The sequence below is a fragment of the Typopeltis vanoorti genome, chromosome 20, assembly GCF_054136105.1.
Source record: "Typopeltis vanoorti isolate ZY-2024b chromosome 20, IOZ_Tvanoo_1.0, whole genome shotgun sequence".
NCBI classification, from domain to species: Eukaryota; Metazoa; Arthropoda; class Arachnida; order Uropygi; family Thelyphonidae; genus Typopeltis; species Typopeltis vanoorti.
The window spans coordinates 27,271,333-27,298,589 of NC_143568.1; the positions used below are offsets into that span (position 1 = coordinate 27,271,333).

At 36.3% G+C, this 27,257-nt stretch overlaps 1 protein-coding gene across 13 annotated transcripts in view; it reads right to left on the minus strand.

Annotated features, from left to right (window-relative positions):
- LOC150095297 (CYFIP-related Rac1 interactor B-like) overlaps nt 1-27,257 on the minus strand; it is a 587,095-nt gene that overhangs the window by 212,943 nt on the left and 346,895 nt on the right. The window contains exon 1 of one of the 13 annotated variants that reach the window (XM_090410590.1): nt 9,755-10,231. The exons of the other annotated variants lie outside the window; for them this stretch is intronic. The gene's annotated coding sequence lies outside the window, so the exon portion shown is untranslated. Of the gene's footprint in view, nt 1-9,754; nt 10,232-27,257 lie in introns of those variants that run through there. 13 annotated transcript variants of the gene reach the window in all.

A 27,257-nucleotide genomic window follows, 5' to 3' on the forward strand; every position in this document is an offset into this window, starting at 1 on the left:
GTAATTACTCCATACGTCAAGGATATCTTTATCTTCAGTTTTCATGTCAAATTTATCATCTCTGATTCCTTTTATAGTAATCTTTCCTTTCATTTCTAATCTTTTTCAATAGCCTCCAGAATATTTTGCCACCTTCCTGATATTTATTTTTAATGTTCTTACCAGTCTTCCCATGACTTTTGTTTACATAGTTTTACACAGTGTTTTGCTTTTTTACATTTTTCTCTCTATTGTCTAAGACCACAAACTGAATTACCTTCAGCTGCATGCTTTATTCTTTTCCTTCATTGCCTCTTTAACTTCCTGAGTGTACCATGGAGTTCTGTTTTTTTATATCCTTACAACCTCACCACATACCTCTCTGAATGAATCAATCTACGTTTTCTTCAGGATTTGCCATTGATCCTTCTGAAGCCTGTTCAACCTTGATTCATTTTTAAAATGATCTTACACTCTTCATTTCAGTATGAAATTCAATTTTATCCTGCTCAAAACTAAACAACCAGTTCAAGCGTAAATTAATTCTTCTGCTTATTATATACTTGGTTTAATCCTCTATCCAAGTGTAAGCAAACAAAGCTTGCGGCTGAAGTATTTTCAGGACTGGGGCAACTCGTGGTAAAGGTGGGAGAAGTTCTGATCACTTGCCTTAGTATCCCATAATGCAAAGCACATCTCCTTGTGGAGATGTATACTGCTATGCATTAAGGGAAGGGCCACTACCCAGACCGTTTTCGACCTTTGACGTCTCATCAGTGGGAGCCAGACCCAGAGGTGGTGATACTAAGGTGGAAGTAATGCAGAAGTCATATCACCATATACCCTGAGAGTTGTCCCAGTTCTGAAAATACTTCAGGTAAAAACTTTGTTTGCTTACACTTGGATAAAGGATTAAACCAAATATATAATTGGTAGCATAGCCAAGTGAAAAAACTTCCATCAACTATCTCTAATCCAGAGAATTTTAGTAATAAGGTATCGACACCTTTGGGCAACTGGTATATGATTATATGACTTCTGAATTACTTCCACCTTAGCATCACTACCTCTGGGTCTGGCTCCCACTGACGAGACCTCAATAAAGGTCGAAACCGGTCTGAGCAGTGACTCTTCCCTTTATGCATAGCAGTATACTGTCTGCAAGGATACTAAGGCAAGTGATCAGAACTTATCCCACCTTTACCACAAGTTGCCCCAGTCCGGAAAATACTTCAAGTGCAAACTTTGTTTGCTTACACATGGATAAAGGACATTTGGTCAATTAAACCAAATATAAAATTGGTAGCATAGTCAAGTGAAAAAACTTCCATCATTAATTCTGCCTATTCCCTAAAGTTAGGTGGCGACATATCCAACCCTTATTAGCATCTAGCCTACTCAACATCTCATGCACCTCTAGTTCATTCATTTCTCTTTATAGTCTGCCTCTATTACGGGCATTATGAAATATTCTGAAAAAGTGTTCCTTGAATAATGCTACTGTATCCATTGCCAAGGTAACTTTCTTATGATTCCCATCCACTAGTATGACTTTTTAAAATTATTCTTTCTTTTGTTTACTATACTAGTAGAAGAACTCCCTTGGATTTCCTCTGAACTGACTAGTCACTGTCTCTTCTCATATTGTGTTTCTCCCTTTTCATATCATTCTTGTCAATTTTCTAAACTGCATTTTATAGTCCTCATACAGACAAATCGGCTTCTAGGACACATGCCATTTACAGACACAAAAATACTAGTGGTGGTGAACGGTAGATGGTGTTGGTGTAGATGATAGAGATTTGTAGAGCAGATGCCCTCCCTCGATGAGTCTTTGAACTCCTTGGAGATGTCACAAAATAATAATAATCATATATCTGATTATTATCTGCTAATTGGCTAATTTCACTCGTATCTTATTTATTCAGCTAATTGTTGACATACAGTATTACACTACCTATATCAGATATGCCTTTTACAATTCCCAATATTTATCATTCTCTCTTCCTTGTAGCTCATCATCCCAGTGATGGCATAAGAGGCTGTCCCACTTGGCACTGTTATAATGCTACACTACTCTTGTATGGAAGTAGCTATGTAAGCATTGTTGTATGGGGGGGGGGGAAGGAGATGAGCACTAGACTGTGGTCGGAATTACCCAGGAGGACTCACTGAGGAAGTGATCTAGGGTGTTTGGGGAGTGGTTTGGGTTATCTGGTATTCTGATTGCAATGTGAACAATTTGTGTAAGAATAGGAGAGGCTGGCCTAATTGTGAGCAGGAGGTATATGAGGAAATAAATAACACTGATATCGATAAGGCGATAGGATTTCATTATATCACCACCTGTCTTAGAGGAACGTTCCAGGGAATTGGCAATAGCATTGGCATGCTTGTTTAATAAGGGTCTTAGAACAGCACAGGTTCCAAGAGAGTGGAAAGAAGCTAAAACTGTTCCACTGCATAAAGGGTGATAAGGCTGTGGTTACAAATTATAGGTCAATCTGTATATCTAGAATTGTGGTTAAGGTACCGGAGAAATTGGTGAGAAATGACACAGAAAAGGGTTGATAATAGCAATATGGTCTGTGGTTGTCAGCATGAGCTTGTTAAAGGGAGATCATGTTTTATTAACTTACTGATGTACTAACAAGGTGGCAAATGTCTGACAAGCACATACAGTGATATACCTAGAATTTGGAAAAGCTTTTGATACACCGTCACATGAAAAGCTGTTAAATAAACTGAAGCAGATGGGACTGCATAACAGACTAGTGAGTTGGATCGGTGAATGGCTAGCAGCCAGGTATCAGAAAGTTCTATATGGAGGATGCAGTGTTTTAAAGGAGGATCACTAGCAGCATGCCATAGGGAGCCATTGTTGTTCAATTTGTATGTTAATGATACTGGGATGGGTTTAACTGGTGATATGCAGCTGATGCCAAATTGGGGAGAGCAAAGCCTATTCAAACAGGTGTTATAGCCTTATAGGAGGACTTGAATAGATTGCATGAATCGTAAGTGGAACTGTCAGTTCATGTGTTGAGGCTTAAGTGCTGTGAAGAATTCATGTTGGAGATTTAATGAATTATCAGCACTGAGAAAGGATTAAAAACAATTTTAATACTTCCAATATTTCGTCTCCGTCACACAGACATCTTCAGGGATTACAAAAAAAAACGTTTGTAACAACACACACAAAAAACATAATACAACAGTGAGTGAAACTGAAGTCCTATCTAGGTGGTGCGCCTTCTATGGGCATTTGCAGGTGACTTAGGATGTAAAGCGGGATCTCTGATAATTAACGTTTTTCAAATTTTGGGAAGTTCATTGCAACCGTATTTGTTTAAATTCAGTTGATTCCTGAGTAAAGATGCAGATTCAAAGAAAAGTCTTTCTTTTTTGAATTTATCATGGTGGAGCATGGTGGTTTTTTTCCAGGAGATCCTGTGGGTTGTATCCAAAACATGGTCTGCAAGGCCAGATTCACCATAATCGTGATTGCAGATGTATGACTTGTGTTCTAACCAGATTGTTGCTGATCTGTCTGTCTGTCCAAAGTTAGCCAGTTTACAGGCACAAGGTGCTCTATATACTCCAGGCACTGATAGAAGGGAGTTGGTCTTTGGTGGAACGGATAAGGGTAGCAAGTTTACGGTAGGGCTTAAAAGCTGAATGAAGGTTGTACTTTTTTAATGATCTGGCTATTTTTATTGATCTACCATGGATGTAAGGTATGGTGATGGCATTTCTGAAGTCCTTCTCGTTGGGAAACGGGGAAGGACTTGATTATATTTTTAATTCTGTAGTCACTGGAGCCATTGGAAAGGAGGGTGTTGTGTATGTGTTTGAGTTAGGTTGAAAGGGCAGTTTCGCTGGAACAAAGATTGTGGGCTCTATTAGTAAGTTTTAATAATGCCATATTGCTGAGAGGGTTGGTGGTGGGAGAGTTTGTGAATGTATCTGCCTGTATGAGTAGGTTTTCTATATACAGAGAAAGAAAGGTTACCATTAGGAAGGCATGTTATTAAGGTGTCTAGGAAGGGTAAAAAATTGTTATTTTCCTTTTCCGTCGTAAACTGGATTCTTGGATGCAGACTATTGAGGTGACTGAGGAAGGAATCTAATGTGTCTGGGCCATGAGGCCAAATAGTGTACAAATCATCTACATATCTTACCCAGATAGAAGGTTTTAGAGGGGAAGAGTCTATGGCTTGTTTTTCAAAAATTTCCATGTAAAAATTGGCAGGGGGGGGGGAACCCATGGCAGTTCTCCCTATCTCTGTTTGTAGATTTTGTTCTTCCAAGAAAAATAACCAGAGTAGATGGCAAAGGAAAAGAGCTCTAAGATATCAGAAGGAAAAACGTTTTTCAAGAGTGTTAAGGTGTCAATTAGGGGAATATTGGCAAACAATGAGATGATGTCAAAACCGACCAATATGTCTGTATTATTTAAAGTAAGATTTTCAATTAAGTTTTTAAAGTGGGTAGAGTTTTTTTACATGAGATGCGGTAAGACCAGTGAGGGGGGGGGGTCAAAGAGTTAGCTAGCTACTTTAACAATTTGTAGCAAGGAGCATTAGTGGCAAAAGACTCAGCAAAGATGCCATTAGTGCCCTAAGCCTCGGACACAATTTTGCCGGCACGCCTAAAGAAGTTCCGGTATTGGATATTATGTACAACATCGAACGTCGAATTCGTCACTTAGCTCCAGAAACAGCCAATAACATCAGACTTGACATAGCTAACATCCTCTCCTGGTCATCACCTCCAAAAATTAATTTATCTTCCAGACAACTCTCTGCCCTCAGAAAATTATGAAAAGAAAAAAGTACTGTCATCACCAGAGCTGATAAGGGTAATGCCACAATCGTTCTTAATGCCTCAGAATATAATCGGAAAATGGATATTATTCTCCTTGATCGCACTACCTACATACTACTTGAACATGATCCCACAAAAACTCAAGTTAAAAATCCTACTTAAAAAAGTGTCCTCTTAGCCTCCTGACATTACAAAAAAACTCAAATCATTCGGTTCTCGTCCCCCTGTATATACGGTTTACTGAAAATCCACAAACCTAATTCTCCTCTAAGACCTATAGTAGATGCCACTAATGCTACTTGCTACAAATTGTCAAAGCAGCTAGCTAACTCTTTGACCCCCCGCCTCACTGGTCTTACCACATCTCATGTAAAAAACTCTACCTACTTTAAAAACTTAATTGAAAATCTTACTTTAAATAATACAGACATAATGATCAGCTTTGACATCATCTCATTGTTTACCAATATTCCCCTAATTGACACCTTAACACTCTCAAAAAACATTTTTCCTTTTGATATCTTAGAGCTCTTTTCCTTTGCTATCTACTCTGGTTATTTTTCTTGGAAGAACAAAATCTACAAACAGATACAGGAAATTGCCATGGGTTCCTCCCTCTTGCCAATTTTTACATGGAAAATCTTCCCCTCTAAAACCTTCTATCTGGCCAAGATATGTAGATGTTGTGTTCTCTATTTGGCCTGATGGCCCAGACACATTAGATTCCTTCCTCAGTCACCTCAATAGTCTACATCCAAGAATCCAGTTCACGATGGAAAAGGAAAATAACAATTGTTTACCCTTCCTAGACACCTTAGTAACACGCCTTCCTAATGGTAACTTTCTTTCTTTGTATATAGAAAACCTACTCATAAAGGCAGATACATTCACAAACTCTCCTACCACCACCCCTCTCAGCAATACGGCATTATTAAAACTCTTACCAATAGAGCCCACAATCTTTGTTCCAGTGAAACTGTTCTTTCAACCGAACTCAAACACATACACAACACCTTCTTTCCAATGGCTACAGTGACTACAGAATTAAAAAAATAATCAAGTCCTCACCATTCCCCAACCATCTCTTCAGAAATGCCATCACCATACCTTACATCCGTGGTACATAAAAAAAAAATAGCCAGATCATTAAAAAAGTACAACCTCCATACAGCCTTTAAGCCCCACCGTAAACTTGCTACCGTTATCCTGGGTAGCAAGTTTACGGTGGGCCACCAAAGACCAGCTCCCTCCTCTATCAGTGCCTGGAGTATATTATTATTTTAACCACCCCAAGACTTCATGGGGTCAAAGACTCATCTGGGAGGTCCTTTTATCACACACACACAGCTCATCATACCGTGTCTTAAACACATTCAAACTCCTTGCAGACACCACACTCTCAGGCAAGGCATTCCAATCATTCACAAATCTGCACGAAAAAAGCCTGCCTCTCACTCCCCTACTCACACCCTCTTTTTACAGCTTCCAGGGATGACCTCTGGTTCTCCCCTGATCTTCCACTATTCTCTGTATAACTTCTCCAGCATTGATCCTATAACAACCCCTTACCAACTTGTAGGTCTCTATCATATCTCCCCTCTTCCTCCTGTCCACCAGACTCTGCAAATTACATCTTCTCAATCTTTCCTCATACTCAACATTCCATGGGTCAGAAACTACCTTAGTCAGTCGCCTTTGGACCCTTTCCAACATCTCTTCATCATTCTGAAAACCCAGTGACCAAATCTGGGCCACACATGGCACAATAGTCCATGTGTGGCCTAATCAAAGCCTTATACAATGGAACAAGAATCTCCCTGCTTCTACATGTCAGTATCCTCTGCAACATTCCCAGAAGCCTTTGTGTTGTCTTCACAATTTTGGCTATGTGTCCCCTAAATTTTAGATCCTTATCGACTATCACCCCGAGATCTCTTATTTCCTCTACCGTGAACAATATATTCTCACCAAGCATAAATTCCGCATCCCATCTTTGTTTTCCAAATTTTAAAACCTTACATTTTGCAACACTGAACTCACATCACCATTTCCATGCCCAATCACTTAATCTATTCAAGTCTTCCTGTAAGGCCACAACATCTTCACTACTCTTCATGGTTCGTCCCAACTTTGCATCACCTGTAAACAACTGAATATCTCCATCCAAATCTTCACCTATATCATTAATATACAAGTTAAACAGTAATGGCCCTAAAACAGACCCCCTGAGGCACTCCACTAGTGACTTTCCTTTTCCTGGATATTGCTCCCCCATACACAACTTGTTGATACCTATCAGATAGCCAGTCTCCAATCCAATGCACTAATCTAATACCCAACCCCATTTACTCTAGTTTGACTGTCAACTTATCATGAGGTACTCTATCAAAAGCCTTTGCGAAATCCAAGTATATTACTGTGTATCCTTCTCCTCTGTGCAAAGAAGCAGTCACTTTATTGTGATAAGTAAGTAGATTACTAAAACATGACCTCCCTTTAGCAAATCCATGCTATCCATCAAAGATAATACCATTGTTGTCAACCCAACTCTGGATCCTAGATTTGACTCATATTAAATAAATATGTCAAGGCAGGTGTCTACTCCCTGGCACATTCCTTCAGAATACGTGGTGATATATTATCAAGTCCCATAGCCTTATTAACATCTAGTTTACTCAACTCCACATACAACTCTTGCTCACCTACAATCAGTCTCTCTTCCCCATCATTAACTGCTCTCAATCCCTCCATGAAGTCACATTCACAAGATTGAAAGATCTTTATGAACTGCTCATTAAGTATCTCCACCACATATTCTCATATAGAGTACCTTGTGCCTGTAAACTGGCTTACTTCGGACAGACAGGCAGATCAGCAACAATCCGGTTAGAAGAACACAGGTCATACATCTGCAATCACGATTATGGTGAATCTGGCCTTGCAGACCATGTTTTGGATACAACCACAGGATCTCCTGGAAAAAAACCACCATGCTCCACCATAGTAACTTCAAAAAAGAAAGATTTTTCTTTGAATCTGCATCTGCACTCAGGAATCAACCGAATTTAAACAAATACGGTTGCAATGAACTTCCCAAAATTTGGAAAACGATAATTATCAGAGATCCTCTTTACATCCTAGGCCACCTGCAAATGCCCATAGAGGGTGCATCACCTAGATAGGACTTTAGTTTCACTCACTATTGTATTGTTTTTTTGTGTGTTGTTGCAAAAGGTTTTTTTGGAATCCCTGAAGATGTCTGTGACAGAGACAAAATATTGGAAGTATTAAAATTGTTTTGTCTCTGTCACAGACATAAACTGTAAGTTCAATGTTACAAAGTGTAAGGTTTTGAAATTTGATAAGCAATATGAGATGCAAAGTATACACTTGATGAGGAAACTTTAAACTAGGTGGAGGAGATGAGGGATCTGGGAGTGATGGTGAACTAGGACCTGAAATTCAGGAGCCACATTGCACAAGTTGTAAAGTCATCACATCAGATATTGGCAATGATGTGGAGGACCTTGACATGCAGAAATAAAGAGGTTATGATTCTATTGTATAAAGCCTCATATGGATTACTATGCACAGATTTGATCACCGGGTTTTCATTGTAACAAAGATATGTTAGAAAGGGTCCAGAAAAGATTCACATAGGTGGTCAGTGGTCTTTGGAATGTGGAGTATGAAGAGAGATGGAAAGAATGTAAATTTCAAAGTCATGTGAATAGGAGGAGGAGGGAGAATGCCATTGAGACATATGTTAGTCAGGAGTTATCAGGTTGACATGAAAGAAATTTTTCATAGAATGAGAAAGGGTAGATAGAACAAGAGGCCATCCCTGGAAACTGTATAAGGAGGGTGTGAGGAGAGGAGAAGGTTCTTTGCATGGAGAGTGGTTGGTGCATGGAAGACATTTCCTGTGTGTGTTATGAATGTAGACACACTGAATCAGTTTAAGTCACAGTTCGATGAGTTTTGTGTGTGTGATAGTGTGTACCTCCCATGATGAGTCTCTGACTCCATTGAGGTCAGATGTTAATAATAATGTCTATCATTCTAAACCTTACACATTCATTCTCTAGTACATACTTCACTCATTCAGGATTCTCCATGGGAAAAATCCACTTTTTTTTTTCTTTTTTTTAAATACTCATTGGATAATATGAATTATAACAAAAACAGTTTCTAACGTTAGTTGATTTATGAGAAGTTTTTAACTTACTATTTTCATTCATTTTGAATACTGTAAATTTCCCAATATATTGCTCTGCAGTAATATAACAGACATGTTAATAAACTACCATATTACTGCCTGGACTTACACATGAGGTTAAGGAGTGGTACAATAGGCATTGTGGTATCTACAGTAAACCTCGTGATGAATCGCAGAATCTCCATGAAAGCCCTGAATAATAATAAATAATTTGGAAATGCCATAGATTTATGGATTGAATGTAGTTCTGGTAGAGTTCGGCTAAAATTAAAGAATCTGTTAAGCCTAAACAGGGGACACATGTTTGTTTACAAATAATATCTTTAAAAATGAAATAGTCCGTTTTGATTAATAGCCTGGCAAACAAAATTATATCTAATTAATGGGTGAAGTTAAGGAGAGATATCAAATTATTTAATATTATATATATATATATATATATATATATATATGTACACACACACATACAGATGTTTTGCGTGTGAAGTATTTAAGGCATTACAAATGACTACTCGTTAGTAAATAAATCTGAACGTTTTATGCTATCCTGTATGTGGTTGATAATGATATTATACTTAAATCTCGCAGACTGAACTTTTATTAGAGTCATCATATAACCAATAAACTGAAAAATAATTGGAGTTGCTAATAATAATAAATTATGTAACTTTGAAGAGCGAAAACTGTAAACGTTAATAAATATAAATAATTGAAAATGTTTTCACTTACCTAATAATTATGTAACTAGGTATACAGAAAATCACTGGTTATTATCTGCTTTTCCTAGAACTTGCTTATTTCACCCTGCCGCTTTTGCATAGTTTCATACGTGATTCTAACGTTCATGTTTTGTTACTGTTACTCACGAAGCTGGTGAGTTCTCATAGAAAATTTTTCGGATTATAAATATGGTCATATTTTTAAGCCGTACATCAGTTCAACATAAAAAAAAAAAAAAATCATTTTCTTCTGAACTTAAAGAAAAAGCATCACCTATTTCTCAATTTTAAAGCGAATTTTCTTAAGACCAAATTGTTGTCAATTTATTAATAACTGAAATTCCATAGTTTATATATATATAGATGCAGTTACTGAAATTGGCATTTATCTCATTACATATCTCGAAACACATCTTTATTACAGCAGTTACTATTTTCTAACGCCTCTAAGTAATAATTTTAAATACATACACTTCGATATTTCGGAAACAGGTGTTGTCCAACTTCCGGCATTTTGTACTCTCCTGATCAGATCACACTACTGCTTTTTTTTATCTTCAGTTTTCTATTACCCCTTTTTATTTCAATATAATTAATATACAAATAATGGAATAAAAGAAATCAGAATTTAAATTGCCAAAGTAAAAAAGAGAGAGAGAAATTATCAGATTATGAGCTTATTCGTTAATATATACAATTTGTTTTGCAATGAGATTAAAAAAAATTTTTATTGGCTTAATGGAAACAACTTAAAAAATTAAAATTAGTTTGAGAAAACTTTGAAAAAACCAGCATTTTTTGTCCTATCTTCAATGAAACTAGTGCTTATAATCAATTAAAATATTTTTAATCTTGATATCTAGTGCGAAACAGGCTCATATACGGGAACTTGAAATAGTTAATTTGTTGACGTGCAAATGCCAGATATTTCATGTCGTCTGCTCTGTTCAGCTCTAACTGGTATGTGGAATTATTCTGCGTTGCCTATTTATTTGTATATATGTGGAAAAAAGTCGATTAATGTAATTAATTCAAACCACAAAAAGAATGCAGTCATATAAAGGTAATTTTTAGAAAAATATATTTTTCCTACTCAGTTTTGATCATACAAGAATAATTATGTAATGAAAAGAGTATAGCTTACTCATAGAGAATAGAGAATAATCCCATTAAAAGTTGAAAAGTTGATAGGCTATTCAGCTGAAAATTTCATTAAAATTATTAGTTTTCTTCAGAAGTTTCTTAAGTTAATCTCAAGATTAATAATTTAAGATAAAGAAATATTTTTCACTAAAACAATATTAATATTGTGTTTTAGTGAATTTAGGTAATTTTCTGATTTTTTGAATCTTTAAATTTAAATATTAAAGAAAATCCGAAAATTAACAGTGATACACTTCCAGAACAATGCTTTTTTCACCTCGCAAAGTAACTAGTGGTACACCATGACCAACAAATTAAGAAATCAATATCAGGCATAGTTTCTAATATCCAAGTATACAATATTGGCCCTTTGGGAAATATTATTATATATAGCTTCAGCTACGCTGATCCTCTAACAAAAAGGCATTTCCTTATCAGGGCAGAGGCCAAACGTTTTTGTACTAAAAAAAGAACAAATAATAACAAAAATCTTCTTTACACACACACACACACACACACACACACACACACACACACACACACACATACATACATACCGGTAAATGGGAGGAGCATGATTCACCCATATCAGTGTAACTGTCTCCGGGTTGTGATAGGATGCCATGTCGCAGGCCTATCTCTTCGGCAAAATGTTGACAATTTGAGCTATTTCCAGGTCTACAATCGTGATACTATACTGAGATGGAAGCGCAGGGAGTCAACTACAAGTGCTACCAGCACTGGACGACTAACCACACTCACCCAACGTGACCATAGAGTGCTACGAAGGATAATATGTAAAAACCGCCACTCGTCGGTCGACACGTTGAGTGCGGAGTTCCGAGCAGCGACTGGAACACGAATCTGCACAAAAACATTCGGAACGGAGGCTAACGACATGGGATTTCATAGTAGGACCGCAACATGCAAGCCCTGCATTACCTGAACTAACATGCAGCGTCGTGGTCAGTGGTGCAAAGAATGCGTACAGTGGGAAGTGGAAACTTGGAAAGCTGTGTTATGGAGCAAAAAGTCTCTCTACACCTCTACCGAGCAAATGCTTGGTGTGGGTGTCGCGGATGCCGTGAACGTCTCTTACCAGAGTGCATAATCCCAACTATGAAATTCAGAGGTGGCGATGTAATAGTATGGTCCTGTTTTTTCTGGTTTGGCATCGGACCTCTTTGGTGATACGACCATTGAATTTCGAGCGGTATCTGAACATTCTGCACAATACAATTCTTTCTACTTTGTGGCGTATCTACAGCCATTGTCTCTTTGAACAAGAGACAATGCACCATGTCATAAGGCTTGCTGCTATAACTGCGTGGTTTGTGGGAATATATTAATGATTAACATTAGCACATTACTATCCTCCTAAAGCATTATCCAATCTCATATGGAGGTGGCAGGTTTGGAGTTTTATTTTTTAAGCGATGCTTTTACTAACACCAACATGTACCAACTACGTATGAGTTAGTATGTGTACCAACTCACACGTTGGTACCATCACATCTTATGGGCGTCTGGAGAGGTTAAGTGACGTCTTCCTCACAACAGGCCAGGATCTCATTACATGCCTACGGGAATAGTCCAAAACTCCCATTGATCGCTATCATACGCTTGCGGAGAGTATGCCCCCCCCCCGTAAGACTGCAGTCATCGCAGCGAAAGGAGGTTCTACATCTTATAAATGTGGGTTCCGTGGCCGTTTGTTCGTCACACTATGGTGTCCATTGACTTCTTTCCAAGTAGCGCATATAACACTCTTCAGGAACATTCTAACTTGCCTGCTACCAAATCAGTTAGATGGAATATGGAGTGAATTTAATGATTAATATTAACATATTCCTATCCTCCTAAAGAATTAGCCAGTCTCATACGGTGGTGGCAGAGTTTGGGTTTTATTTTTTAAGCACAGCTTTTACTAAAACTAACACATACCAACTACAGAAGAAATCCACCACATCTTATCGATAGTTGTTTTTCATTTTCTTGGTAGTGCTCCATTAATCCATTCACTTCTTTGCTCTTCTAAGCGTATGCAGAAATTTCGTTTTTTTTTAATTTTAATTAGTATTTTTTATTTTTTTGCCTGCAACAGACAAGGACTGTCCAAGTAGCAAAACTCAGACAAGTCCCGAAAGATATTAACTTTACCAATGCTACTCGTGGTGACTTCTCACTCCTGATGTATGCCAAAGAAAGACAAGCATGTTCAATTCTAGTCACAGACTAGAACTTCGGATTAAATCAGTCTTTTAATTAGCATATCTCAAAAATGTGCTGAATTAGGCGATGATGACAGGTGGAGAATGGGCACCTAACCCACCGATTTCCGAACAAAATTGGAGAAAGATGATCTCTCCAATTCGCTTTTAGATTCTAAGTTATTTTAACAGCATTTTAATTATGTACATTGCCTTATGGTACAATACAAATTAGTATAATTTCTGACAACCTTTTGAACTGCATATCCAGTAACTTTAATATAATGGCTTTATGGGCAAGGCAAACGGCGGAAAGTTTAGCATGGCCAAGTGTAAGGTTATGCAGTTTGGGAAGAAATGCATCAAAATATTAATAATTTATGAATAAAGTGTACTATATTGCTGAAACTGAACTACAGAAAATTAATGAGGCCAGGAACTTGGAGGTGATTGTGACAGGGAGTTGAAGTTTAGAGAGCATATTGCAAATGTAACCAAAAATATATTAGATTAATGGCTGTTGAAGAATAGACTGATAAGCAGGTAACAGAGAAGTTATTGTTCCCCTTTATAAAGTTTTAATAAGGCCACATGACTACTGCATATGGATATCGTTACATGGATTCCATGGAGGATGAAAAAGTGGCAGAGAGGAAGTCAGTGATAAAGATTGTAGCAGGATTATTGAATATGAGAATAAATTGAAAGTCTCTTTGGGCTTTACAAAGTAGCTGATAGGCGAAAACTATGAGATATGATAGAAGCATATAAGTTATTAAAGGGGTTTTATAGAATTGACACTGAGGACTTTTTATCAGTACATGACAGGAAGGGAAACAACAACAAATCACTCATGGAAATTGTATAAAATCGTGGTTAGTAATGGTTATTATGACTACCAGTATATTGTTTGCTTGTAGGGTGAGGAACGGACCGCCAGAGGTGGTTGTGAGTACTTCATCAGTGAATGAGTTAATGAGAGGTATAATAAGTATTGTGTGAATAATGGGTCATCTGACTCCATGAAGATACCTCAATAATAATAATAATAATAATAATAATAATAATAATAATAATAATAATAATAATAATAATTAAGTTCATTAGCATATATAAAGAGTATTTACAAATATTTAATTTAGATTAAGCACAAAATTGAGGTAACTATTTTTATATAAGCATATATTAATGATAATAACAATGCATGTTGCAATTTCTACAAACGTATTTAGAATGCTATACTTATAGTAGGTAAAACGTTTTTACAATAAGTGATATCCTTTTTAATAGTATTGGTTCCAAATAAGGTATTATCCGATTGCATGTATCCTCAAATCCTGTGCTAAGCTTATCCAAGGATGATATTAATCAGTTATTTTATATTTATTAATTTGCTTTAGTAACAGCAGTAGTTCAGATAAATACGCACACTTACACATACACATGCATGGTACCCAGGAATATGATGGTACACATCACTGAACTGGACACGAGTTAGTATAGTGCTTAACGCTAGATCTTAAATTATATAGTGCATGTAAGAATTTTTTTTCTTTCATAGTGTCACCTTAGGGCTGGTTTTAGGGTATTGCAAGTTGCATGGTTTGTTTTCGAATGGTACTTATTAACATATTCGGAATATAAAAATTCCTGTGGCTTCTCTATAATGATTGTTGTATTTATATATATATAATGTGGTTAGTTGTCTGCAACATATATAGTATGTGGTTCTAATTATTCTATACTTAGCATCAAAGTAATATTTTAGCATAACTGTGTGGTGGCATAAGTGTTTAGCTGTTAATTATTATAATTTTGTACCCTCCATGGAGTCAACAGACTCATCCTGGGAGGCCCACTCAGTGGTGTAGCTTTTGCCGCCCGGGGCTATCCCTGAGTTCCCCCCCCCTCTCAATACACACTAAAAATACTACAAAAAGTCAAAACGACGTATCGGAAAATAAATCAAAACACTGTTTATGTTTGAAGTAAAACTTCAATTTCAAAATTCTAAAATGTTATATTTCTTGCTTTTCTGTTAGCAAAATAATCGATGACATTGGCGAAGTCTATAGTAATGTAGGTAATTCTTAATCACTTCTATTTAGAAATATTCCTCTCACAACTAGCAACACTTACAGCAATTGTCAGGAAAATTAGCAGTAGTATTACAATATTTGGAACTGAGATCTCAAGACTGTATTTTAGAATTAACTGCAAAAGTTCAAAAAGGTTAAAAGTGCCGCCCGGGGCTGACCACCCCCTCTAGCTACGCCACTGGGCCCACTCCACCAGCAACATATCTATTGTAATGAGCTTTGAAGTTATTTACACCACCTGCACTAACAATGCACCCAGGCAATGCATACCACTCATTAACATTTGAAATGAGTGAAAAATCTGCTCCTCACTCCCTTCTTCACCACATCCCTATACAACTCCCAGGGATGGCTCCTCATTCTTTCCATCTTAACACCCACTCTTTTTTATAATTTCTTCTGCATTAATCTGATAGCCTTCCTTAACTAACTTGAAGATGTCTATAATATCTCCTCTTTTCCTTCTATCCACCAACCTCTGTAATCTACATTCTCTCAATCACGCTTCATAACCAACATTATAGAATTCTGATATCACTTGGGCTATTCGTCTTTGGACCTTCTCCAGTGTTTCCTCATCACAATGAAATCTAGGTGACCAAATCTGAGCAGAATATGCAGTCTGACCAATGCCTTATATAGATGCACCACCACCTCCTTATATGCCTACATGTCAATGTACTTTTTATCGTAGCAGCAATATGATGTGCAGTCTTTACAGCACGTGCGATGTATCCTCGGAACTTCAGTCCACTGTCCACAATTACTGCAATATCCTGAATCTCATCCACTTGTTGAAGTACAACTCCACCTTGCATTTATTAGCATTAAAACTGCAACCTCACTCATTTGGCCAAGCTAAAAGCCTATTCAAATCTTCCTATAGAGAATTCATAAATCAGTACTACTCCTGACAGTTCTACCTAACTTTGCATCATCAGCAAGCATTTGAAGATCCCCAGTCAATCTATAAGAAATATCATTAACAAACAAGTTAAACAGTAGGAGCCCAAGAACAGAATCCTGAGCCATGCCACTGGTCACCTTCCTTTTCTGAGACACAGCTCCATCGTACGCAACTTGCTGGTATCGTTCCGAAGGCAATCTCTGATTCATGTAACCAAAATATTATCCATTCCTATCCTCTGCATCTTGTACACCAGCTTATCATGTGAATGCTTTTGCAAAGTCGAAGAATATCACTGTATATGATTTTCCCTTATCCAACACATTCGTCAACTTATCATAAAACATAAGCAGATTGCTAAAACAAGACCTGCCCTTCACAAACTCAGGCTGATCATCATAGAGAATCTTATGCTCGTCAACGCAATCCTGTATTCTATTTTTAACCAATTTTTCCAACACTTTGATCACAACTGCAGACACAGAGACCGGTCTATAATTGGTAACTTCTATTCTCGAACCATGCTTGTGGAGAGGTATTATTTTGCCTTCTTTCCACGCTTTAGGAACTTTACCCAGGGCAAGACTCATTAAATAACCAGGACAAGGGCATGGCTAACTCTTTTCACATTCTTTAAAAATATGTGGAGATATGTCATACATTTCCAATGCCTTATTATCATCTAACCCGAGCAACACTTGATACATCTCCGATTCTTTCACCTTTAATTCTCCTAATTCTTTCCTTCCTTCTACATGTTGCACAGCATAATTCACGCCACTAAAACATAGACTGATGATGTGTTCGTTAAATAATTCCACTATATCATTTGCTATGGTTGCTCTGCTACCATAACTATCCACCAGCATCAATCTGCCATAAGTATTTTCCCTCTTTACACATAGCAGAAAAAATCCCTCGGATTAGCTTTGACCTGACTAGCCAATTTCCTCTCATATTCCACTTTTTCTTTTCTAGCCATACTTGTCACTTTTCTCTCTGGCAGTTTATATTCTTCATGCATCTGTTCACTGCGAACTGTCTTGTACTTCCTCCATAATAACTTCTTTTGCAGCACTGCTTGCTTGATTTCGCCGTTCACCCATCTCACTTCTACTCTATTTATTTGCATAACTCTTGGTACACAGTTATGCATTGCTTTGGTAAGATACAGCTTTATCATTTCCCATTCACTGTCAATATCTTTTCTACACAGCATCAACCCAATGTATTGATACTAGCTGACTACGGAGCATTTATGTGTGATATGAGATATTCTTTTGTGTTCTTCATCCTTTATTATATTGTTATTCTTTTATATATGTTTGCAGTTGGCACCATCTCTTTGCTCCCCAAAGATCTGCTTTATCATTTTATGCTACAGAGATATTAATCTGTTTAGTTTATAGTCTGCGCAATGTTTTGTGGCTATTCCAGTTCATCTCGGAATCAAGGTAGATTCCAAGATTTTATTTATTATATATATTAATTTTACCATGTCGGACCTAAGCCTATTGTTTCAACCTGTGGAATGGTGGTTCTTTTACTTATGTATTTGGTTTGTATGTAGGAGAGCGGATGTTGGCGTGTTATGCTCATTGTCAATGACTGATTGAGTGGGTTTCTGAAAATCATAGATTTCGTCTTCTCGGAGTTTAGGTGAATAAAATTTCTTAGACAGGTCGATAAAGCTACCATAATAATTTTGTTTTTATCTAAGGCAGTGATGATATCAGATTTTATTGTATGTGCAACAACTTCGTTAAGAACAATCCTCTCCATAAGTTGGTTGATAACTGGCAATGTAGCTATTGGTCTTTCTTTTCCCTTGTTTGTATAAGGGTGTGATAAGTGAGGTCTTTAATGTACTGGTTGTATATCCAGTTTCAAAAATTTTATTTATTAATTTTGCCATGTCGGACCTAAGCTAACTGCTTGTTACTTTATATCTTTTGGGCCTTATCCTATCGATTCCGGACCACTTGTTTGTTTGCAGAGAGCAGTTCTGCTTTTCTTATAGTCGGTAACCAGTCTGATTTGCTCGACGACCTAGTGGAGGGTCATGTTTTGTGAAAGTAGGGAGGGTATCATATTCTGAAGATCTTTTTCCACAGCACTTCCGCCTGAAAAAAAAATTAATTTAATTCTAATCGTCCAATTGAGCAACTTTTTCTAAGCATTCCTTCAACCGGTTTCAGGGTTTTCATTCCCTAAAGTCAAGAAAATCGACCAAAACCCACATTATTTCATAGAGTAGCAGATTATGTTAGGGTTAAGGACCATGAGATGGCGATACTTCTTTGCCTTCTCTTCACTGGATGCCCTTAAAATTAGTGATAGTCTTGGGCCAGCTATCATTGGCTATCCAATGATAGCTGGTCCAATCTGAGCTGCCCAATCAGTTTCCAAAAGTTGGACTACTCCTAATAAAAAAGGAATAAATAGCATTAGCTGATATGAGGCGTGAGTATACAGTATCTACTGAGTCTAGTAATGCGCCATTTGTTTCTAGACAATTTTTTATTTCTTGGTAAATCACTTCCTCATTTATTATTATTATTATTATTTTGCACTTCTTTTCAAGTTAACAACACTGTAAGGATTGTGTTTTACTATGCAGCTTTATGGCTATGAAATAATAATAATTATTATTATTATTATTATTACGTGACACCTCTAGGGAGTTCAAAGACTCATCGAGGGAAGGCACGTACTCTACAACTATCTCCACCACTCAAATCCACCACCACCACTAGTATTTTCACAGACAATCACAAACATCCATGCTCACAGCAGGATCCGAACTCGCAGCCTTTTGGCTGGAGAGCGGATACGCTAACCACTCGGCTAACCAGGCCGGTGATAATAATCTACAACTTTGCATTTATAGTTGCTGTTGTGTAGCTATTTGGTGGTTCCCGTATATTTAATGGTCTATACATGATGCTGTGCATTCTTATATTTCCTGTGTATGGCTTTCTGATTTGCAACTATTTCTTCTCTTGTATATGAAGTTATTGCTGGGATCAAGTTGTACATAGATAGCAAGTCTAAATATTATGCAGTGTTGTGATTTGTATCTGCAATATTTACGATTTTGTATCTCCAATATTCTCATATGTTTATATCACCGATTAAGTGTTCGGTTGCGCACAGTTCTGGGCATCACAGACAACTATCTAATTTTTGTAGAAATACAAAAGTATTTAAGTTAAGTGGCCTATAAATAGTATTCAACAGCAAACGCTGTCGATGAACACTTATTATTTCGATGCAAATGTTTTCGGCAAATGTAAATTTACAGTAATTTCTCTCACTATTCATTTTTGTTCTGTGAATATTAGTATTCCACCACAACTGTGTTTGTCGACAGCGTGTGTAGTTTGGAGTAATAATAATTTAAATTTTTTTAACATTTTTATTATTTCTCAGATAAATGACATACATTATATGAACACGATTATGCATAACAAATAGTTTTTCGTACATAAATTTTTTAAATAATAATAATAACAATAACTGTTTACAACGAATATTATTATAATATTCATAATGATGATTATTACAGATATTTCTTTGCAATTTTACACTCTATATATACAATATCAATGGATATAATCACTCTATATTGCATACTTTGTTACAGTTATTACATACATTTGTTTACATATGATACTTACATTATATACATTTGTTTACATATAATACATACATTACATACATTGGTTTACATGTGATACGTACATTACACGCATTTGGTTACATATGATACATCTTGGATGAGAACTACTTTCTCTGCTTTCATCCTCGAAGCTTATATGTAAGCTTATCTGAGGATGACGTCAGTTGGTTATTATTTATTGGTTTTATTGCTGTGTTGGGAAGCTACGAAATCTATGATTGAGAAATTCGCGCGCGCGCACACACACACAATAACTTGGAATGTATTGATGTGTCGCTGAGCTGGAAGCCTGAGCGAATATATTGTGTTTCATTAAGTTTGTATGGTATTGTGGATGCATGTTTCTTGTTCATAGTATGTCCTTAGCGCTCTTTTCAGGCTATTGTAGTTTGTAAGGTTTCTGTATTCAAAAGGTAATTTGTTTATCATGTCCGGGATGTAGAAGTTTCACGTGGATTTCCGTAGTGATTATTGTATTTATATGTGATATAATTAGTTGTCTGAGGTCTTGTTAACGGTATGTATTTCTGACTGTCCTGTAGTTGGCATCGATATGTTTTAGCAAAGCTGCATAGTGACATAAATGTTTTGCTGTCAGTATTTTGTGTTCTGACATTGCAATGTATATAAGGTCGTTATTTTCTCTTTGTTCCAAAAAGATCAGTTTTATCATTTTGTACTGTAGCGACATTAATCTATTTAATTTGTAGGATGCATATAAAGCATACGTTGCTATAGCGTATCTTAGTATATTTTGGCATAGTGCTTTGTATAATTAGTGTTTTTAGGCGTATGGGAACTATGTCTTTTAACCTGTAGAGTTTGCCAGTTATTGTTCAGAGTTTGTTGTGTAGATGGTTTATGTGGCTATTCCAGTTCATATCTGCATCGAAGTAAATTCCAAGGTATCGTATTGTTTCAACCTGAGTGATTGTAGTGGTTTTGTTGTTCTGTGTGTTTTTTATGCTGGAAAGTGGATGTTGGATGGTTATATATTTGTTATCAACTGGTCGAGTCAGTGGATTTCTGAATATCATTCATTTTGTCTTTTCTGAGTTTAGGTGTATGGAGTTTTTCGTGAGCCAGTCTATGATCAGATATAGTTGCATATTTGTTTGGGCTATGCTTGCGTTATTGTGGATGGATATTATTGCTGTATCGTCTGCGTATTGGAATATCTTACCTTTGAGTGGTAGCTGATTAATATCGTGCGTGTAAATGTTGAATAGAGTTGGGGAGAGTACAGCTCCCTGTAGTACTCCACAGGTTACTGGTAGCTCTCTGCTTCGGTTTGATCCGATACGTGTGATATGCTTTCTATTTTGAAGGTAGTTTGTAAACCACCTGTGCAGAGGCCCATCTATTCCAACATGCCTCGGCTTTTCTAACAAGGTTTGATGTGTGAGTGTAGCGAATGCTTTAGTCAATAAAGATCAATAAAGACTACCATGGCAAATTTGTTTTTGTCTAAGGCGGTATTAATTACGTCTGTAAAGTCTTCCAAGAGAGATGTTGTTCCCTTATTTTTCTGAAAACCATATTGTGTTTTGGGGATAATATGAAAGGTCTCTGTGTATGCTGTGAGTTTCTTCAGTATGATCCGCTCCATAATTTGATTGATAATCGGTAATGTTGCTATGGGTCTGTAATTGCTGATTAAATTTCTTTTTCCATGTTTGTATATGGGTGTGATTATGGCGGTCTTTAGCATACTTGGTATCTGTCCTGTTTTAAATATTTTATTTATTAATTTTAGTAGGATAGGACTTAAACTAGTTGCATGTTGCTTTATATCTTTAGGTCTTATACATCAATTCCTGGGCGTTTGTTTGGTTTGATTTGATGATTGCAGAGAGAAGTTCTGCTTCTTTTATGGTTGGGAACCATAATGTCTGTTTTGATTGTGGTCCAAGTGGAGGGTCACGTTTTTTTGATTGGGGGAATATTTCTGTGCAGTTCTTGGATGGAGTCTGCAAAGTATTGGTTAAAGTCATTTGCTAGTTATTGGATAGGTTTTGGGTCTTTATTAATAATAATAATAATAATAATAATAATAATAACATACAGTTAGTTAAATTTTACAACTACTTATGTATACTAGTTGTTGTTTTTTTTTCTTCTTGATTTGATCCACATAAAACTGCACAACTCAGGACCTTTAGGGTTATTTCCAGCATGAATCTAAGATTAGGAAGATAATGTGTCCGACGTAAAATGCAATAATTATGAATAAATTTTAAAATAACGAATAATTATGATTTAAATGTTTGCGACCATTAAGCAGAGTCTTAGAAATGGTGCTGGCACAAAAATTAATTTAATTAAATTGTTAGATCAAGAGCATTGTTACATATCTTTTCAATGTTCGTCTTTATTGCATTCGTTTGTAGCGCTTGTTCTTGAGCAGAAGTATCAGACTTTCTGTCTCTTTCTTGATGTTGCCCTGCTGAAGCCATTGCCAAGTTAAACGACTCTCAACTTTCCCTTCAATATATTTCAAATAATGATCACGGAATGCTTTATTTTTCCAACGTTCTGATCTTTTTGTCACTTCTTTCTCTTTGTACTACTACTTTTTTGAAAATACTGCATTCACTACTTTTTCTTTGAATCTTCACTTAGCATCTTTTCTGTGCTTTGGTTGATGTAATTATTCAACACTTGCAATTCTTCTGTTTGCTTGACTTCTGAAGACCACTTTTGCTGCTCCACTTTTCCTGCCTATGTATAACCGATCCACATCACTGCGTGGGTACAAGACATGATTCACTGTCATTAATTTTCGTGTTTTACGATCAAGTTCATCGAAAGTGGTTTGTGTCCAGCCAATTATCTGCTGTGTATCTGATTACAGGGATCCATGTATTGATTGCTGTTACAGTGTTGCACTTGTTGTTACAATTGCCTCCATTCAATTTGGACTTTAGAAACTTTTCTAATCCTATCAGATATTCAGACACTTCTATTTTTGAGGTCTGAATTCAAAATGTCGTCTGCTTCAAGAATTCTTAGGTATTTATGGGATTCGTGCTTTGACAAGTTTTTAATTTTCCTTCCATTTGCGAATGTGATTTCTTTGTTGCTTTCTATTTTCCCTCGAAGTATGAAGAGTGTTGCGCATTTCTCAATTCCAAATCCTCAATTACAAATTTGTTCACTGACGTTTCGGACTGTATTGAGCACTGACTCCATTTCTCTGGATGATTTTCAGTATAGCTTAAGATCATCCATGTATAACAAATGTGATATTTTTCCTGCTTGCATTGATGTTTGGTATCCAAAGCTAGTTTTCTTTAGAATTAATGATAGAGGAACCATTGCTCGGATGAACAGTAGAACTGAGTCAGCTTGGAAAATTCCTCTCTTGATATTCACTCTACCCAGATTATCTCGTTGACTATTAACTGAGTTTTCTACGTGATCATGAGAGCTGTGAGGAATTTTCTGATGTTTTTAGTCACTCCAAAAATTTCTAAACATTTTCTAATTCGATTATGTGGCAAAGAGTCGAATACTTTCTAGTAATCAATCCATGCCATATGTAAGTTGGCTTTTCGTCGTTTCGAATTTTTCAAAATAATTTTGTCAATTAACAATTGGTCTTTTGTTCCTCTGGATTTTCTACAACACTCCTTTTGTTCAATAGGCAGAAGTTGGTGCTTCTGATATATATATATATATATATATATATATATATATATATATATATATATATATATATATATATATATATATATATATAGACTTATAGAATTTTTTAGAAGTCCAGTGGGTAATTTACCTATTGTAGGCAGGCAAGTAATTGGACGGTAATTACTTGGAACAGGTAATTTTTCTTTATTTTTCAAAATCAGAAGTGTCCTTGGGGTTTGTCATCCACTCTTCAATTGAGCCTATTTGCAATAGTTTGTTAAACTGTTGAGGCAATCGAGCATGAGAACTGTGCAAGTATTTGAGCCCAAATCCATGCAGTTTATCTTTGCTGATGCATTCCATTTCTTCCTTTTCTTTTCTTGGCTTTGGATCATTCATGTGGTTATGAAAAGGTCTTCCATTTGAGCTTGTTCAATTATTTATCTTTATCAAGATATTTTACCCGGTCAGCATTTTTATTATGTTCTTTAGGATTATCCGAGAGATGCTCCCAAAAATTGCGTTTAGGTGTTCAACACTGTGTTCAGATTTCCCCTAAATATTTTGATAAAACTGATGCTGGTGAGTTCCGAACTGAATGTTTTGCCTGTATTGATTTATTCTGCTTGCAACCATTCGCTATGAATAGCGAATGATCGTTTTTGCTGTGTCCACAATTCTTTGTTTTAATTCTCCTGATATTTCAGTTATCGCTTTTGTTTAAAGGGTGTATCGCTTTACTAGACTACTCTTGATATTTTCCTGTTTAAGAATTCCTTGTTTTAAATTCTTTAAATTGCTGATTGCTCTTTTTGGTTTATTTAGATGATTTGTTTCTCCAACTGTTTTCGTAGGAATTGTTTCTTTTATCAAGTTGATGTTTAATATTGCAGCTAGATCTTGGTTTCAGTGCCAGCAGTCGCTTTGTCTGGTGCTCTGAATTTGTTCTGGAATCATATGCCTCAGTTCTTGTTGTGTAGCATTTAAGTGATCCTTCTGGTTATTGTTTGGATTATATGTATTCAAGAAATTCACCTTCAGTGTTTCTTCCGTTGGCCTTGCACCTGCCTCGAGTTCTTACTGGAATTCCATGGCAATCTGTCTTTGCAATTCTTCAAGTTCAACATCACTGAAAACTTTGTTTCTTACAATAATTCTTCGTTGATCCATTAATCGCTGCTCACTGTGTCTTGTATCAGATAACTGTTTCAACATTTCAAATTTCATGCATTCTCTTTTGATTCCCTCTTGATGTTGGATTGGATTCATTATTCTTATTATTATTATTACATATTCAGAACACCACATGTGACGAATAGCGTAAGTGCAATGTTGTAGAGGAAAGCCTTCTCATAAATAATGAACTTCTGTGCATGCTATGGAAGATATATTGTATATTTTGAAGGTTAGTCGCTATTGGTTTCTTGTTTATGGCTGTTAGAATGCGCGCGCACACACACACACACACACACATCAGCTACTGTACGATATATTAATGCCTTATTTCTCGAGATAAACTTCATTTTCAGATCTTATACATTCTCACTAAATTTTATCAGTTTTATTTTACATTATCTAAAAAAAAGTCCATCACTGAACTCAGTCAGCTAATTTATTTACAAATAAATATGCTAATGCATTTTATTCCCCAAAGGGTGTAGGCCGCTGAGCCCTAACTTTTGGAAACTGAAGGGAAGCTAGACAACACCCTTAGCCAATTACAGATAGCTGGCCAAAGAATGTCAATAATTTTTAATTGTCAGAAGACAGTACATCAGACAACTACTGCCATCTCGTGGTCCCTAACACTATATTGTCTGAAATAATGTGAGTTCTACGGTCGACTTTCAGTGACTAAAATCACACTTAGAACGGTCTTTTTTTTTTTTCTTTTTCTGTTTTTCTGTTTTTTTTTTTTTAAATTTTTTTGATGGCTTAACGGTATGAATGCAAAGGTCATTCCCACAGGGCTACACAGGCCTTGACGCATTTATTTAGTTTTTAATTAAGTTTTTCAGGTATCTGCAATGGGCTGACCGTGCTAAATCAGTGCTCTATATATTTCAATCTAAGTTAGCTTCTGAACAGACATACATAATTAGTCTTTCTTTTGGTTTGGCCTTTCCCACTTTCTTCAGTAGGGCCTAAAGCATCCTAAGATATTTTAGACTATCGCTCAGACTCTTTCTTTTATACTTTTCTATTATGTTTCCACTGATTCCATTTCATTTCTTATTACTGCAGTTTCTAAAATTGATTTCTTTGTGAACTGCAAGCACACTGGCCGAAGGAATTCATCGCAACAACTTTTAGCTTGTTTTGAATTTGTATAGTCATACAGCTATAGGTATATAGGTAAGAATATTTTCAACAATAAAGGAGAATATGTTCAATTTTTGTCTTGGAGATATTGAATTTACATAATATATTTACTGTTTTGATGGTACGATTCTGGACATGATCAGCTTTATTCTTCATTTCGTTCATTAGTATTCCTTTTCTCTGAATAATAGAACCTAGTTACTTAACAATTTTTACCTTATAAAAATATATAAATCATTCCGTTAACGCCTTTTAATTCCTAAAGGAAACAGGAGGTATTTTAACATCCACTAAACTCAACTTTACCCAATAACTAGACCCAAACTATCGGTGATTTCAAACAGCATCCGAAGGAAGAGAGAGAGAGAGAGAGAGAGAGAGAGTACGGAAGACCACTGCGACTATTTCGTGGTCCCTAATACTCATATTATATATAATTATCTGAAACAGTGTAAGTTCTAGGGTCAGTTTTGTGCAATTGTGGGGACAAAAATCGGTTTCTACCTTTTCTGTCTCATTTCTGAATAACTAATCTGTTTATTACTTCTTCCTCTTTATAGCACTTTTATCCCATTTGTGCAGGGTCCGCTTTGATTATGCGACTGTGGGAAACCCCAACTGGCTTGTCGAAGGGGCTGGTGTTGGGTGGAGGGATTTTTGACTGTAGAAGTGTATTCACGAGGCCAGTTTGCCTGTTCGGGGGGGGGGGGAGTAACACGAGTTTCCGGGTGAAAAAACTCTAAAAGAGTCCAGATAAAGGTTCCTCACGTCTTGGACGAGAATCGAACCCAGGTCTTTCCGACCAAAGGGTTTCGTCTATAACGTCTGAGTTACGGAGGCTCTAATCTATTTATTTATACTCCTACTCAAACTACCTTTGCTGAGGTTAATTTTCGTCTTCCCACTTTATTTGTGTCACAACGTAATCAGTGTTTATTAAGTCACTGGCTAGTACCACTTGGCCTTTAAAAACAAATAATGAACAGAAATCGAATTGCTCTTACTTTTCCATTTCATTCTCTCACAGCATTTTACACAAATTTTTAAAAGGTTAGACGAAGCTATAACACCAAATTACCATAATTTTACATTCAATGAAAAGTACCTTTATAAGATACTTTTTATTTAAAATAAAATTAGAGTAATTTGCTACATTTATAAGTCTTTGGTATTTAACTTAACATTTACTAAGTTATAGCTAATAACTTATGCATGTCTCGACATTAGTTTTCTCGCAACACAGTAATTTGCTTGCTGAATCTATTAAAATATACGCATTTCCTTAACTTTGCTGCTTTAAGACATAGAATGGTTTTAAATTAAATTTTTAAGCCACTCTATTTTTCTGGATTCCAACCAGTGTTTTCCACACTGGTTGGAATCTTTCTTTTACAACTTCCTGGAATCGTTGTGCAAACCCGTATGTTAAAGTTGTCGACAATGGAAAATGTAGCACAGAAGTACTAAAACTATTGCCCGTCAAATTAGTCTCGTACCGGCTAATCAACAAGTAATGT